The 15,587-nt window shown below is 47.9% G+C and overlaps 1 protein-coding gene across 2 annotated transcripts in view; it reads left to right on the forward strand.

The window, feature by feature from the left end:
• The first annotated feature begins 816 nt into the window (after positions 1 to 816).
• The window catches only part of LOC140426869 (uncharacterized protein KIAA0232-like), a 103,911-nt gene continuing 89,140 nt past the window's right edge, over positions 817 to 15,587 (forward strand). For both annotated transcript variants that reach the window (XM_072512111.1, XM_072512110.1), the window contains exons 1-2: positions 817 to 974; positions 10,469 to 10,551. The gene's annotated coding sequence lies outside the window, so the exon portion shown is untranslated. The remainder of the gene's footprint in view (positions 975 to 10,468; positions 10,552 to 15,587) is intronic.

Genomic DNA, 15,587 nt, shown 5'->3' on the forward strand with positions numbered 1-15,587 from the left:
TGAAGGGTCAGTCACGAGGGGACACTGGTTCAGGGTGAGGGGCAGCAGGTTTCGGAGTCTATGTGGGAACCCAGAGAATGGTGACGGTTTGGAATGCGCTGGGAGGGTGGTAAAGGCAGGTTGTCTCACATCGTTTAAAGAGCACCTGGATGAGCACTTGACAGGTCATGACATTCAAGTCTATGGGCCAAGTGCTGGCAAATGGGATGAGGCAGGCAGGTCAGGTGTTTTTCACGTTGGTGCAGACACGATGGACCTCTTCTGCGTTGTGTGATTCTGAGTTGTTCTTGAAGAGGGTTGGGAAGGACATGACTGGCTGAAAGGCCTGCTTCTGTGTCAAGAGCACCAGTCGTTGGATATTGTTATGCAGACGTATGGAGCCTTGGTTGAGGGAAATATATTATTTTCAGGAAATGTGACGGCTTTATCTTTAGCGCAAAAAAATGTCCCGACTCAGCTGTCAGTATAATATGGCTTCAGCAACACTAAACCATTAGATATATTACCAAAAGTTGATTTCCGTATAGCATAATTCAAATGTAAATATATCCAGTAACATATCTTCCGCCAAACACAGTATGCACACTGCACAATGCTTCATTATTTTAGAAATGAATGAGACATTTTCTGAGCTGTTTGGCACGGAAATGTGCAAGGATTGGTGAGTTGGACGCTGCAGCCTGTATGCTTGTGCATGTTGCTCCCACTGTCGGCTCCGAGCAGCCCAGCAGCACAAAGCGCTGCCGCCCCTCACGCGCCTCGCCCTCTGGAATGTTGACGTGAGGAGGGGGAGGGGGCGGACGGGCTGGCGGAGCTCGTCCCCCATTGGCCGAGGAGCGGAGGGCATTGTGACGTGCTGCGCCGGACGATTCCCCCGCCGCGTTCCACAATCACCGGATCCGCGCGCCGCAAACGGACAGCCGCCGGAGGGAGCGAGCGCCAGAGACAGACAGGCAGACAGACACACACAGAGAGTGAGTGCGCGAGGGAGAGGCGGAGGGTGCGTGAGCCCGGGCCAGGTGGGCGGACAATCAAGCGGGCAGCGGCCCAGCTCCGAGTCAGCCCAGCCGGGGAGGGGGCGGCTAGGCCGGGACGGCTAACGGTCTCAGGGGCCGAGAAGGTGGGGCCTCCCCCTGCCGGCTGGGCCCCGGCTCGCGGGAGTAGGGGCGGGGCCGTCCCCGGGGTGGGGGATGGTGGGAGCCGCCGCCCTCCCTCCCCACCTCCGGTGTTGGGTTAGAGTTCGAGGCGGCTCCGGGGCCGCTCACTCACTGCGATGACAGACAGCTTCCCCCACGCCCCTTCGCAACAAGAACTTTCAATCAGTTCCCGAGACAACTCTGAGTGCGGCATGGGAGACATCCACGGCTTTGTTCAGCACCCGGTGCCACCCCCTTTTATCATCACCCCCCATTTATCACCCCACCCCCCCCCCCCCATTTATCACCCCACCCCCCCACCCCCATTTATCACCCCACCCCCCCCCCCCATTTATCACCCCACCCCCCCCCCCCATTTATCACCCCACCCCCCCATTTATCACCCCACCCCCCCATTTATCACCCCCGATTTATCACCCCACCCCCCCATTTATCACCCACCCCCAGTTTATCACCCCCCCCATTTACCATTTATCACCCCTGCATTTACCTCCTCCCATTTATCACCCAACCCCCATTTATCACCCACCCCCATTTATCACCCACCCCCATTTATCACCCACCCCCCATTTATCACCCAACCCCCATTTATCACCCAACCCCCATTTATCACCCACCCCCATTTATCACCCACCCCCATTTATCACCCACCCCCCCCATTTATCACCCACCCCCCCCATTTATCACCCACCCCCCCCATTTATCACCCACCCCCCCCATTTATCACCCACCCCCCCCATTTATCACCCACCCCCCCATTTATCACCCCCCCCATTTATCACCCCCCCCATTTATCACCCCCCCCATTTATCACCGCCCCCATTTATCACCCCTGCATTTATCTCCTCCCATTTATCACCCACCCCCATTTATCACCCACCCCCATTTATCACCCACCCCCATTTATCACCCACCCCCATTTATCACCCACCCCCCATTTATCACCCACCCCCCATTTATCACCCACCCCCCATTTATCACCCACCCCCCATTTATCACCCACCCCCCATTTATCACCCACCCCCATTTATCACCCACCCCCATTTATCACCCACCCCCATTTATCACCCACCCCCATTTATCACCCACCCCCCATTTATCACCCACCCCCCATTTATCACCCACCCCACATTTATCACCACCCCCATTTATCACCCACCCCCCATTCATCACCCACCCCCCATTCATCACCCACCCCCCATTTATCACCCACCCCCCATTTATCACCCACCCCCATTTATCAGCCCCCCATTTATCACCCACCCCCCATTTATCACCCACCCCCCATTTATCACCCACCCCCCATTTATCACCCACCCCCCATTTATCACCCACCCCCCATTTATCACCCACCCCCCATTTATCAGCCCCCACCATTTATCAGCCCCCCACCATTTATCAGCCCCCCACCATTTATCAGCCACCCCCCATTTATCAACCCCACCCCGTTTATCAGCCCCCGCCCCGTTTATCAGCCCCCGCCCCGTTTATCAGCCCCCGCCCCGTTTATCAGCCCCCGCCCCGTTTATCAGCCCCCGCCCCGTTTATCAGCCCCCGCCCCGTTTATCAGCCCCCGCCCCGTTTATCAGCCCCCGCCCCGTTTATCAGCCCCCGCCCCGTTTATCAGCCCCCGCCCCGTTTATCAGCCCCCGCCCCGTTTATCAGCCCCCGCCCCGTTTATCAGCCCCCGCCCCGTTTATCAGCCCCCGCCCCGTTTATCAGCCCCCGCCCCGTTTATCAGCCCCCGCCCCGTTTATCAGCCCCCGCCCCGTTTATCAGCCCCCGCCCCGTTTATCCCCCGTCCCGTTTATCAGCCCCCGCCCCGTTTATCAGCCCCCGCCCCGTTTATCAGCCCCCGCCCCGTTTATCAGCCCCCGCCCCGTTTATCAGCCCCCGCCCCGTTTATCAGCCCCCGCCCCGTTTATCAGCCCCCGCCCCGTTTATCAGCCCCCGCCCCGTTTATCAGCCCCCGCCCCGTTTATCAGCCCCCGCCCCGTTTATCAGCCCCCGCCCCGTTTATCAGCCCCCGCCCCGTTTATCAGCCCCCGCCCCGTTTATCAGCCCCCGCCCCGTTTATCGATCCCCGCCCCGTTTATCGATCCCCGCCCCGTTTATCAGATCCCCGCCCCGTTTATCAGATCCCCGCCCCGTTTATCAGATCCCCGCCCCGTTTATCAGATCCCCGCCCCGTTTATCAGATCCCCGCCCCGTTTATCAGATCCCCGCCCCGTTTATCAGATCCCCGCCCCGTTTATCAGATCCCCGCCCCGTTTATCAGATCCCCGCCCCGTTTATCAGATCCCCATCCCGTTTATCAGATCCCCATCCCGTTTATCAGATCCCCATCCCGTTTATCAGATCCCCATCCCGTTTATCAGGATCCCCATCCCGTTTATCAGAGTCCCCCCCCATATCAGAGTCCCCCCCCATATCAGAGTCCCCCCCCATATCAGAGTCCCCCCCCATATCAGAGTCCCCCCCCCATATCAGAGTCCCCCCCCATATCAGAGTCCCCCCCCCATATCAGAGTCCCCCCCCCATATCAGAGTCCCCCCCCCATATCAGAGTCCCCCCCCCATATCAGAGTCCCCCCCCCATATCAGAGTCCCCCCCCCATATCAGAGTCCCCCCCCCATATCAGAGTCCCCCCCCCCATATCAGAGTCCCCCCCCCCATATCAGAGTCCCCCCCCCCATATCAGAGTCCCCCCCCCCATATCAGAGTCCCCCCCCCATATCAGAGTCCCCCCCCCATATCAGAGTCCCCCCCCCATATCAGAGTCCCCCCCCATATCAGAGTCCCCCCCCCATATCAGAGTCCCCCCCCCATATCAGAGTCCCCCCCCATATCAGAGTCCCCCCCCCATATCAGAGTCCCCCCCCCATATCAGAGTCCCCCCCCATATCAGAGTCCCCATTCTCCGTGTCAGCGTCCCCCTCCTCCGTGTCGGCTCGCCCCTCCTCCGTATCGACTTTGTCCCCCCATATCATATATATATGCCTCCCCCCAAAACCGACTTGTGTTTCTCCGGAGTCAGGAGGTCATGTTGCAGCTGTACAAAACTCTGGTACGGCCGCATTTGGAGTATTGCGTACAGTTCTGGTCACCGCATTATAGGAAGGACGTGGAGGCTTTGGAGCGGGTGCAGAGGAGATTTACCAGGATGTTGCCTGGTATGGAGGGAAAATCTTATGAGGAAAGGCTGATGGACTTGAGGTTGTTTTCGTTGGAGAGAAGAAGGTTAAGAGGAGACTTAATAGATGCATACAAAATGATCAGGGGGTTAGATAGGGTGGACAGTGAGAGCCTTCTCCCGCGGATGGAAATGGCTGGCACGAGGGGACATAGCTTTAAACTGAGGGGTAATAGATATAGGACAGAGGTCAGAGGTAGGTTCTTTACGCAAAGAGTGGTGAGGCCGTGGAATGCCCTACCTGCAACAGTAGTGAACTCGCCAACATTGAGGGCATTTAAAAGTTTATTGGATAAGCCTTTGGATGATAATGGCATAGTGTAGGTTAGATGGCTTTTGTTTTGGTGCAACATCGTGGGCCGAAGGGCCTGTACTGCGCTGTATCGTTCCATGTTCTCTATGTTTCTTGCAGGAGGCCAATTTTTAACAAAATCATTCGGATTTCTTCATATTTTCCTGACACATTTGCAGGGGAGGAAAGGATCTATATAGCTTCCCTACTTACTCTTCCCTGTTTTAGAAGTTCCTCGCACAACAGAGTTCCTGAAACCAACAGCAACATCTATTGGGAATCAGTTTGACATCCCAGCAGTTGGAAATGGTTATCACTGTGTGTATCAGAAGTCCAAATTTCATACAAAACGAGATATGATTGCTGGAAAGAGACCCTCAAATCCATTGCTGTGGCCTGAATCCTCAATTGCAGAAAACCTGAGACATTGTACCAGTGCAGATCAGTTTCAACAAACTTCATTTTCGTCACATGGTTTCATTATGCAATCTTCCCCAGCCTTATGTCATCACCTACACCCTCTGTCCCTCCAACTGTGTTCATTCTCTGCTGACCAAAATTCTTTCACTGAGTTGCAACCTTGCACTGTTCAACTGCACCCACAGCTACTTTGCTCTACAATTCCTTTCGAAGACCTTTTAAATCTGCTTTTTGTTTCCCTGTACCCAATCAATCGTTCCCCTCTCCTGCTTGGTGGCAATAAATCACTTTTTAAAATCTTTCTATGAGAGAGATGGTGTATAAATGCAAATTTATCTTACGTGATCTGAACAGGCAAGTCAGGGTCCAGAGTTCTGGTCATTAGCAGAAGTATGAACTTTCCCAATATACCCTGTTTGCATCACATACTAACTGATTCCCAAATTTGTGAATTTAATGCCATAAATCAGTCTTTTGCCTGAATAACTTAGATCTGATCACACATTTCTTCTCTATTTCTTGTATGTAGGTGGATCCCTAACCCATGCTTTCTTAAGGTTTTTTTTTAACAAGAGTCTCCCAAAAGATACACAGCACAAGTTATCCATTGAATAGCTAAACCTTGAAAGTCATAGCTTTTGTTCAAAATCTATGTTGATCTTAAGGTGGCACTTATGACTACTACCACTGGCATTGTAAGTAGTTCAGTCTTTTGGGAGCAACGAGGAAAATTCTTGATGCTGTGTTTTTGATATGCTGAGTTCTTTTAAATTCTTTTAATTTTTTTTAAACAGTTTGCTCAAAATTCTGTTTGGAATGATTTTTTTCTTTTGTCAATATCAAAATAACTGCTTTAATGCTGTTTTGCAAAATACAAAATGATGCTTGGTTTAGCGTGGCTAACCGAAGAAGAATCATATATTTTTAAAAACCTATATCATTGTGAATTTTTAAAAGTTTATTCAACAAAACTGGTTTATTTGAAGGAGAGCACGCAGTTCTACTGTCTCCATATGGACATTGTATTGAATAAATCCATGTTCTGGAGTTGGGAAGATATTTGATCTTGAAATGACAGGAACTTTGCTTTGGTACTGATGATGGTATTCATAATTATATTTGAAGGTGAAGAAATGTTGAGGTAGCGTGAGTGGCACAATTCAGAACATGCACTTGAGTTAAGGCATGAAGTGAGCTCTCCGTATTCCTCCCTGCCCCCATCCCAAATTCAATGTTTCTTTTAGGCTATTTTTGCAACTTTTATTTTTACAACTAACGCAAAATTTACATTTTCCAATGCTTTTAACTATTACCATAGCGTTGATGGTGGGCATGCCCGATGGTGCAAAGAAAGGATCTGATCCAAAAAGGAAAACAAATATATTTCCACGGAGCTGCTGAGCACCTGTCAGCGAGTGTGTAGCTGTGAGGAGGCAACAGCGATTGAACTGTGCCTGGTGTTTCACTCTTGTAACTTTGCAAACGTCACAATTTGCTGTTTAAAATTGGGATATCCTGTTATAGTAGCAGAAAGTATGTGAGAGGGGCTGGGAGGAAGTAGGTGAGAGGGGCTGGGAGGAAGCAGTCAGTACTGGGATCCCCCCCCCTGTGGTCGTTCCCCTTAGTAACAAGTACACCGCTTTGGATACTGTTGGGGGGTGGGGGGAAGCCATGGGGTACAGGTCTCTGGCACAGAGTCTGTCCCTGTTGCTCAGAAGGGAAGGGGGGAGAGGAGTAGAGCATTAGTCATTGGATACTCCATAGTTAGGGGGATAGATAGGAGATTCTGTGGGAACAAGAGAGACTCGCGGTTGGTGTGTTGCCTCCCAGGTGCCAGGGTGCGTGATGTCTCGGATCGTGTTTTCGGGATCCTTAAGGGGGAGGGCGAGCAGCCCCAAGTCGTGTTCCACATTGGTACCAATGACATAGGTAGGAAAAGGGATAGGGATGTAAGGCAGGAATTCAGGGAGCTAGGGTGGAAACTTAGATCTAGGACAAACAGAGTTATCATCTCTGGGTTGTTACCCGTGCCACGTGATAGCGAGAGGAGGAATAGGGAGAGAGAGGAGTTGAGCACGTGGCTACAGGGATGATGCAGGAGGGAGGGTTTCAGATTTCTGGATAATTGGGGCTCATTCTGGGGTTGGTGGGACCTCTACAAACGGGATCGTCTACACCTGGACCAGAGGGGTACCAATATCCTGGGGGGGGGGAAATTTGCTAATGCTCTTCGGGATGGTTTAAACTAGTTCAGCAGGGGCTTGGGAACCTGAATTACAGCTCCAGTATACAGGAGGTTGAGAGTAGTGAGGTTATGAGTAAGGTTTCAAAGTTGCAGGAGTGTACCGGCAGGCAGGAAGATGGTTTAAAGTGTGTCCTCTTCAATGCTAGGAACATCCGGAATAAGTTGGGTGAACTTGCGGCATGGGTTGGTACCTGGGACTTCGATGTTGTGGCCATTTCGGAGACATGGATAGAGCAGGGACAGGAATGGTTGTTGCAGGTGCCGGGGTTTAGATATTTCAGTAAGCTAAGGGAAGGTGGTAAAAGAGGGGGAGGGGTGGCATTGTTAGTCAAAGACTGTGTTACGGTGGCAGAAAGGACGTTTGATGAGGACTCGTCTACTGAGGTAGTATGGGCTGAGGTTAGAAACAGGAAAGGAGAGGTCACCCTGTTAGGGGTTTTCTATAGGCCACTGTAAAGTTCCAGAGATGTAGAGGAAAGGGTTGCAAAAATGATTCTGGATAGGAGCGAAAGCAACAGGATAGTTGTTATGGGGGACTTTAACTTTCCAAATATTGACTGAAAACGCTATAGTTCGAGTACTTTAGATGGGTCCGTTTTTGTCCAATGTGTGCAGGAGGGTTTCCTGACACAGTATATAGATAGGCGAACGAGAGGCGAGGCCATATTGGATTTGGTACTGGGTAATGAACCAGGACAGGTGTTAGATTTGGAGGTAGGTGAGCACTTTGGTGATAGTGACCACAATTTGATTATGTTTACTTTAGTGATGGAAAGGGATAGGTATATACCACAAGGCAAGAGTTATATCTGGGGGAAAGGCAATTATGATGCGATGAGGCAAGACTTAGGATGCATCGGATGGAGAGGAAAACTGCAGGGGATGGGCACAATGGAAATGTGGAGCTTGTTCAAGTAACAGCTACTGCATGTTCTTGGTAAGTATGTACCTGTCAGGCAGGGAGGAAGTGGTCAAGGAATGGAACCATGGTTTACTAAAGCAGTCGAAACACTTGTCAAGAGGAAGAAGGAGGCTTATGTAAAGATGAGACATGAAGGTTCAGTTAGGGCGCTCGAGAGTTACAAGTTAGCTAGGAAGGACCTAAAGAGAGAGCTAAGAAGAGCCAGGAGGGGACATGAGAAATCTTTGGCAGGTAGGATCAAGGATAACCCTAAAGCTTTCTGTAGATATGTCAGGAATAAAAGAATGACTAGGGTAAGAGTAGGGCCAGTCAAGGACAGTGGTGGGAAGTTGTGCGTGGAGTCCGAGGAGATAGGAGAGGTGCTAAATGAATAATTTTCGTCAGTATTCACACAGGAAAAGGACAATGTTGTCGAGAATGCTGAGATTCAGGCTACTAGACTAGAAGGGCTTAAGGTTCATAAGGAGGAGGCGTTAGCAATTCTGGAAAGTGTGAAAATAGATAAGTCCCCTGGGCCGGATGGGATTTATCCTGGGATTCTCTGGGAAGCTAGGGAGGAGATTGCTGAGCCTTGGCTTTGATCTTTAAGTCATCTTTGTCTACAGGAATAGTGCCAGAAGACTGGAGGATAGCAAATGTTGTCCCCTTGTTCAAGAAGGGGAGTAGAGACAACCCCGGTAACTATAGACCAGTAAGCCTTACTTCTGTTGTGGGCAAAATCTTGGAAAGGTTTATAAGAGATAGGGTATATAATCATCTGGAAAGCAATAATTTGATTAGAGGTAGTCAGCATGGTTTTGTGAAGGGTAGGTCGTGCCTCACAAACCTTATTGAGTTCTTTGAGAAGGTACCAAACATGTGGAAGAGGGTAAAGCAGTTGATGTGGTGTATATGGATTTCAGTAAAGCGTTTGATATGGTTCCCCACGGTAGGCTACTGCAGAAAATACATGGCATGGGATTCGGGGAGATTTAGCAGTTTGGATCAGAGATTGGCTAGCTGGAAGAAGACAAAGGGTGGTGGTTGATGGGAAGTGTTCAGACTGGAGTCCAGTTACTAGTGGTGTACCACAGGATCTGTTTTGGGGCCACTGCTGTTTGTCATTTTTATAAATGACCTGGAGGAGGGCGTAGAAGGATGGGTGAGTAAATTTGCAGATGACACTAAAGTCGGTGGAGTTGTGGACAGTGCGGAAGGATGTTACAAGTTACAGAGGGACATAGATAAGCTGCAGCGCTGGGATGAGAGGTGGCAAATGGAGTTTAATGCAGAAAAGTGTGAGGTGATTCATTTTGGAAGGAATAACAGGAAGACAGAGTACTGGGCTAATGGTAAGATTCTTGGCAGTGTGGATGAGCAGAGAGATCTCGGTGTCCATGTACATAGATCCCTGAAAGTTGCCACCCAGTTTGAGAGGGTTGCTAAGAAGGCGTACGGTGTGTTAGCTTTTATTGGTAGAGGGATTGAGTTTCAGAGCCATGAGGTCATGTTGCAGCTGTACAAAACTCTGGTGCGGCCGCATTTGGAGTATTGCGTGCAATTCTGGTCACCGCATCATAGGAAGGATGTGGAAGCATTGGAAAGGGTGCAGAGGATATTTACCAGAATGTTGCCTGGTATGGAGGGAAGATCTTATGAGGAAAGCCTGAGGGACTTGAGGCTGTTTTCGTTAGAGAGAAGAAGGTTAAGAGGTGACTTAATTGAGGCATACAAGATGATCAGAGGATTGGTTAGGGTGGACAGTGAGAGCCTTTTTCCTCGGATGGTGATGTCTAGGGGACATAGCTTTAAATTGAGGGGAGATAGATATAAGACAGATGTCAGAGGTAGGTTCTTTACTCAGAGAGTAGTACGGGCGTGGAATGCCCTGCCTGTAACAGTAGTGCTCTCGCCAACAGTAAGGGCATTCAAATGGTCATTGGATGGACATATGGACGATAAGGGAATAGTGTAGATGGGCTGTACTGCGCTGTTATGTTCTATGTTTGCCTTTCTCCACTAGATGAACTGTACTTAGTCTGTTGTGGATGAAATGAATGGATCACTTTGATTTCAATGTTTTCGGCCAATGAAATTAGATTTTAGCACATTCCATTTCAATTTCTGAACTTTAAAAAGATGCTTTTTAGCTATTAGGAATTTTGTCAGAAGGTTGAACTATTTACTACATGTTAAAACAGGTCTTGTTTCTTGTGTGTGACTTATTGTTTGCTCTTATTTTTGTGTTCCTTCAATCTAGGAGAAAGAATTACACCTGTGTGACTTCAAGCTTCTGCCACAACAAGCAAGACAATAGAGTGTACTTTTCAGACTGGAGTTGTGGTAAGTTAAGCTCAATAAAACCATACACTTAGTGGGACACCAGTGACCTGATATCCAGGGGTTGAGTAGATTTTGAATAATAGTATTTTTAAAAATGATTTTCACTTTTTTAGTTAAACCACACTTGGATTGAATGTAATGTTCAGTGTAAGTTCTTGAGCTGTCATCAGGTTCAGGAAATCCTATTCAAGATTTTGTGCCAGCTCTTTTATTGATTTCAACATTTTTTTAAAAAGTCCACAAATATTAGAGCAATCATCGAGATTTCTAACTGCTATTAATTTTATATAGTTAAGTTCATTAAATATCATTTCTTGCCCTTGTTCGCTTGCCTGCATTTGGATGTCCTGACACATTATCTTGTCCTGCCCATGTCATCAAGCCTTTCAGTCATGCCCCTCTGATGATTAACACCAGCGTTTACATTTTTCTCACCGCTGATTGTGTCTTCCAAGATAGCACTGTTGAGATGGCAAATCTCGAGACCCGAATTCACTCCTACAAATTTATTAATTTTACTACAAATCTATTGATTGTAATTTAATGATATATAAACTTCTGCAAGGTGATAATGTACAGTTTACTCTCTCAATGGACAGCATGGTAGCACAGTGTTTGCACAGTTACTTCACAGCTCCAGAGTCCCAGATTCGATTCCCGACTTGGGTCACTGTCTATGCGGAGTCTGCACTTTATCCCCGTGTCTACATGGGTTTCCTCCGGTGCTCCAGTTTCCTCCCACAGTCCAAAGATGTTAGGTTAGGTGGATTGGCTATGCTAAATAGCCATTAGTGTCCAAAAACATTAGGTGGGGTTACTGGGTTACGGGGATTTGTTGGAAGTGTGGGCTTAAGTGGGGTGCTCTTTCCAAGGGTCAGTGTATACTCGATGGGCTGAATGGCCTCCTTCTGCACTGTAAATTCTATGATACTATGAAAATATCATTTGAAAATCTAAAGTACATTTTTTCCCCCTACTCAGACTTTCATTACGCCAGGATAAAATGTACAATTTACAATGCAACTGGGTGCACAAAAATAAGTGAAATTTACCTTAATTTGCCTACAAGTTGTCAAACATACTCTTCCACCTCCCTATTTCTTGCGTTTTCATTCAGTGCAAAATGCACGTTAATACTCTTATTTGCGGGGCAACACAGTGGCGCAGTGGGTTAGCCCTGCAGCCTCACGGCGCCGAGGTCCCAGGTTCAATCCTGGCTCTGGGTCACTGTCCGTGTGGAGTTTGCACATTCTCCCCGTGTTTGCGTGGGTTTCGCCCCCACAACCCAAAGTTGTGCAAGCTAGGTGGATTGGCCAAGCTAAATTGTCCCTTAATTGGAAAAAAATGAATTGGGCACTCTAAATTCATTTAAAAACAAAAAAATACTCTTATTTGCCAACTGTGTGTGCATTGAAGGCTGGGTGCAACGAAGTATGGGATGGGTTGGGACAGATTACCCTCGGACCTCTTCCTACCACTGCTGAAAGATTGCAAACCAACTTTCATCTCCATCCCCATGACCTATCCCACCATTTGATCCCCTCACAATCCCATTGGACCCTGCAATCCCTCTGCATCGCATCCCAGTTGTAAAGCTACTCACTAATTGTTCTGCAACCCCAATAAGACTTGCTGAAGTGGCTAAACCCCAGGTAGTACCTACATCCTGGTATCCTCCTAAGAACTGCTATCTTGTCTCTTCCCCCCACCCCCCCACTGCAGCACTGACAGATCCTGGAATGTCATTTCACAAGATCCCTGTCACTTCTGCCAATGACACAGACTTTCCCAGTAAACAAAAGTGCTATCAAACACATGTCCTGCTCCAAAAGCACTGCCATATAATACAATTTCCTTTGGAACCTATGCACCCTACCCATAATGTAAGAAATAGGAGCAGGAATAGACAATATAGCCTCTCGAGCATGCTCTACGACTCAGTACATTTATGGCTGATCTCCTGGTTCAACTCCACCTTCACACCTGCCCCTTGACACTGTGATAAATACAATTTTGATCTATCTCAGTCTTAATATTTGCAACAATGGAGCTCCACAACCAGCGGAGTTTGACAATTTCAAAGATTTATAATAGTTTGAAGAAATTTCTCATCTTGATCTTAAATGATTGACCCCTCATCCCAAGACTGCCCCCCAAGTTCCAGATTCCCCTCCTGAGGGAAACCACATCTCTGCTTACACTGTTAAACCCTGTCAGAATCTCGTATATTTCATACGGCACGGTGGTACAGTGATTAGCGCTACTGCCTCACAGCTCCAGGGTCCCAGGTTCAATTACGGCCTCGGATGACTGTTTGTGTGGACAATAAGAAGTCTTACAACACCAGGTTAAAGTCCAACAGGTTTGTTTCAAATCACTAGCTTTCGGAGCACTGCTTCTTCCTCAGGTGAATGTCTGCTTTCTTGCACCTTTGTAGAAACTTAATGTCAGTGTCTATATGCGCGATCTTCTTGGAGATCCTCTTCACTTTGAGCCGGCAGTTTGCGCTATCGATGGTAGCCATGATGTGGAGATGCCGGCGTTGGACTGGGGTGAGCACAGTAAGAAGTCTTACAACACCATAAAGTCCAGCAAGTTTGTTACAAATCACTAGCTTTTGGAGCACTGCTCCTTCCTCGGAGCAGTGCGCAGAAAGCTATTGATTTGAAACAAACCTGGTGGACTTTAACATGGTGTTGTAAGACTTCTTACTGTGCTCACCCCAGTCCAACGCCGGCATCTCCACATTATGTTTGTGTGGAGTTTGCACTTTCTCCCCGTGTCTGCATGGGTGCCTCGGTTTCCTCCCACAGTCCAAAGATGTGCAGGTTAGGTGGATTAGCCAGGCTAAATTGCCCCTTAGTGCCCAAAACGTTAGGTCGAGTTTCTGGGTTACGGAGATAGGGTGGAAGCCTGGGCTTAAGTAGGGTGTTCTTTCCAAGGGCCGGTGCAGATTCAATGGGCCGAATGGCCTCTTTCGGCACTGTAAATTCTATGAAATCTGTGACCCTCATTCTTCTAAACTCCAGAGTGCATTAGCACAGTTTACTCAGCCTCTCATTATAGGACAACCCTCATCCCAGGGACAAATCTAGTGAACCTTTGCTGTATCGCTTCCAGTGCAGGTATATCTTCCTTGTATATGGAGACCAAAACCGCGCAGAGTTCCAGACATGGTTTTGCCTATACAGTTGCAGCAAGAATTCTTTGTTTAGGTACTCCAATCCCCTTGCGAGAAAGACGAACATGGAATTTGCCTTCATAATTGCTTGCTGTTTTTGCATGCTAACTCTTGTGTTCCTTGTACGAGCACACCCAAGCCTCTCTGAAGATCAACATTTAGAAGTTTCACACCTTTTAAAAAGTACCATTCTTTTTCTTACTGTTGAAGTGAAGCCCTATATTATACTCCACCTATCACTTGTTGCCCACTCACTTAATCTATCAATATCTCTTTGCAACTTATTTGTGTCCTCATAGCTTACATTCCCACCTATCTTTGTATCATTAGAAAACTTTGATACATTACTATATCTTTTTGTATTAGTCATTTGCTTCCTGTGCTATGAAATGTCAGGCTAAGAGTCCTGTACTTCCCTGTTTTCTCCCTTCTTTGTTGACCAGCAGTATTATATTTCCTCATTTCAAATCCCCTGGAACCATCCTAGAGGCTAGAGAATTTGGAAAATTATAACCAGTGTGTTCACTATCTCTGTAGTTACCTTATTTAGAACCCTAGGATGTACGCCATCAGGTCCTGGGGATTTGTTGGATTTTCGTTCCTTAAGTTTCTTGAGGACTCTTTGTCTGCTGATATTAATTACCTTGATTACCCTTTATTTCCAATATGTAAGTTGTATCTTTGACCGTGTAAGACAAAATATTTGACAAACACCTGTGCTATTTCTTCATTCCCCATGATGGAGTTTCCTGTCTCTATTTTGCATCTGTGGTGAGCAAAATATTGGAAAGAATTCTGAGAGATAGGATTTATGATTATTTAGAAAAACATAGTTTGATTAAAGATAGTCAGCATGGCTTTGTGAGGGGCAGGTCATGCCTCACAAGCCTCATTGAATTCTTTGAGGATGTGACGAGACACATTGATGAAGGTGGGACAGTGGATGTGGTGTATATGGATTTCAGTAAGGCATTTGATAATGTTCCCCATGATAGGCTCATTTTGTTAGGGGGCATGGGATACAGGGAAATTTGGCTGTCTGGATACAGAATTGGCTGGCCGAAAGAAGACAGCGAGTGGTAGTGGATGGAAAGTATTCCGCCTGGAGGTCGGTGACCAGTGATCCCCGCAAGGATCTGTTCTGGGACCTCTGCTCTTTGTTTTTATAAATGACTTGGATGAGGAAGTGGAAGGGTGGGTTAGTAAGTTTGCCGATGACACGTAGGTTGGTGGAGTTGTAGATAGTGTTGAGGGTTGTTGCAGGTTACAACAGGACATTGACAGGATGCAGAGCTGGGCTGAGAAGTGGCAGATGAAGTTCAACCTTGATAATTGTGAAGTGATTCATTTTGGAAGGCCGAATTTGAATGCTGAATACAGGGTTAAAGGGGGGATTCTTGGAAGTGTGAAGGAACAGAGGGATCTTGGGATCCACGTACATAGATCCCTCAAAGTTGCCTCCCAGGTTGATAGGGTTGTTAAGAAGGCGTATGGTGTGTTGGCTTTCATTAACAGGGGGATTGAGTTTAAGAGCCGCGAGGTTTTGCTGCAGCTTTATAAAACTCTAGTTAGACCACACTTGGAATATTGTGTCCAGTTCTGGTCGCCTCATTATAGGAAGGATGTGGATGCTTTGGAGAGGGTACAGAGGAGATTTACCAGGATGCTGCCTGGACTGGAGGGCATGTCTTATGAAGAAAGGTTGAGGGAGCTAGGGCTTTTCTCACTGGAGCGAAGAAGGCAGAGAGGTGACTTTATAGAGGTGTACAAGGTGATGAGAGGCATGGATAGAGTGGATAGCCAGAGACTTTTCCCCAGGGTGGAAATGGCTGTCACGAGGGGACATAATTTTAAG

Source organism: Scyliorhinus torazame, chromosome 7, assembly GCF_047496885.1.
Source record: "Scyliorhinus torazame isolate Kashiwa2021f chromosome 7, sScyTor2.1, whole genome shotgun sequence".
Lineage (NCBI taxonomy): Eukaryota > Metazoa > Chordata > Chondrichthyes > Carcharhiniformes > Scyliorhinidae > Scyliorhinus > Scyliorhinus torazame.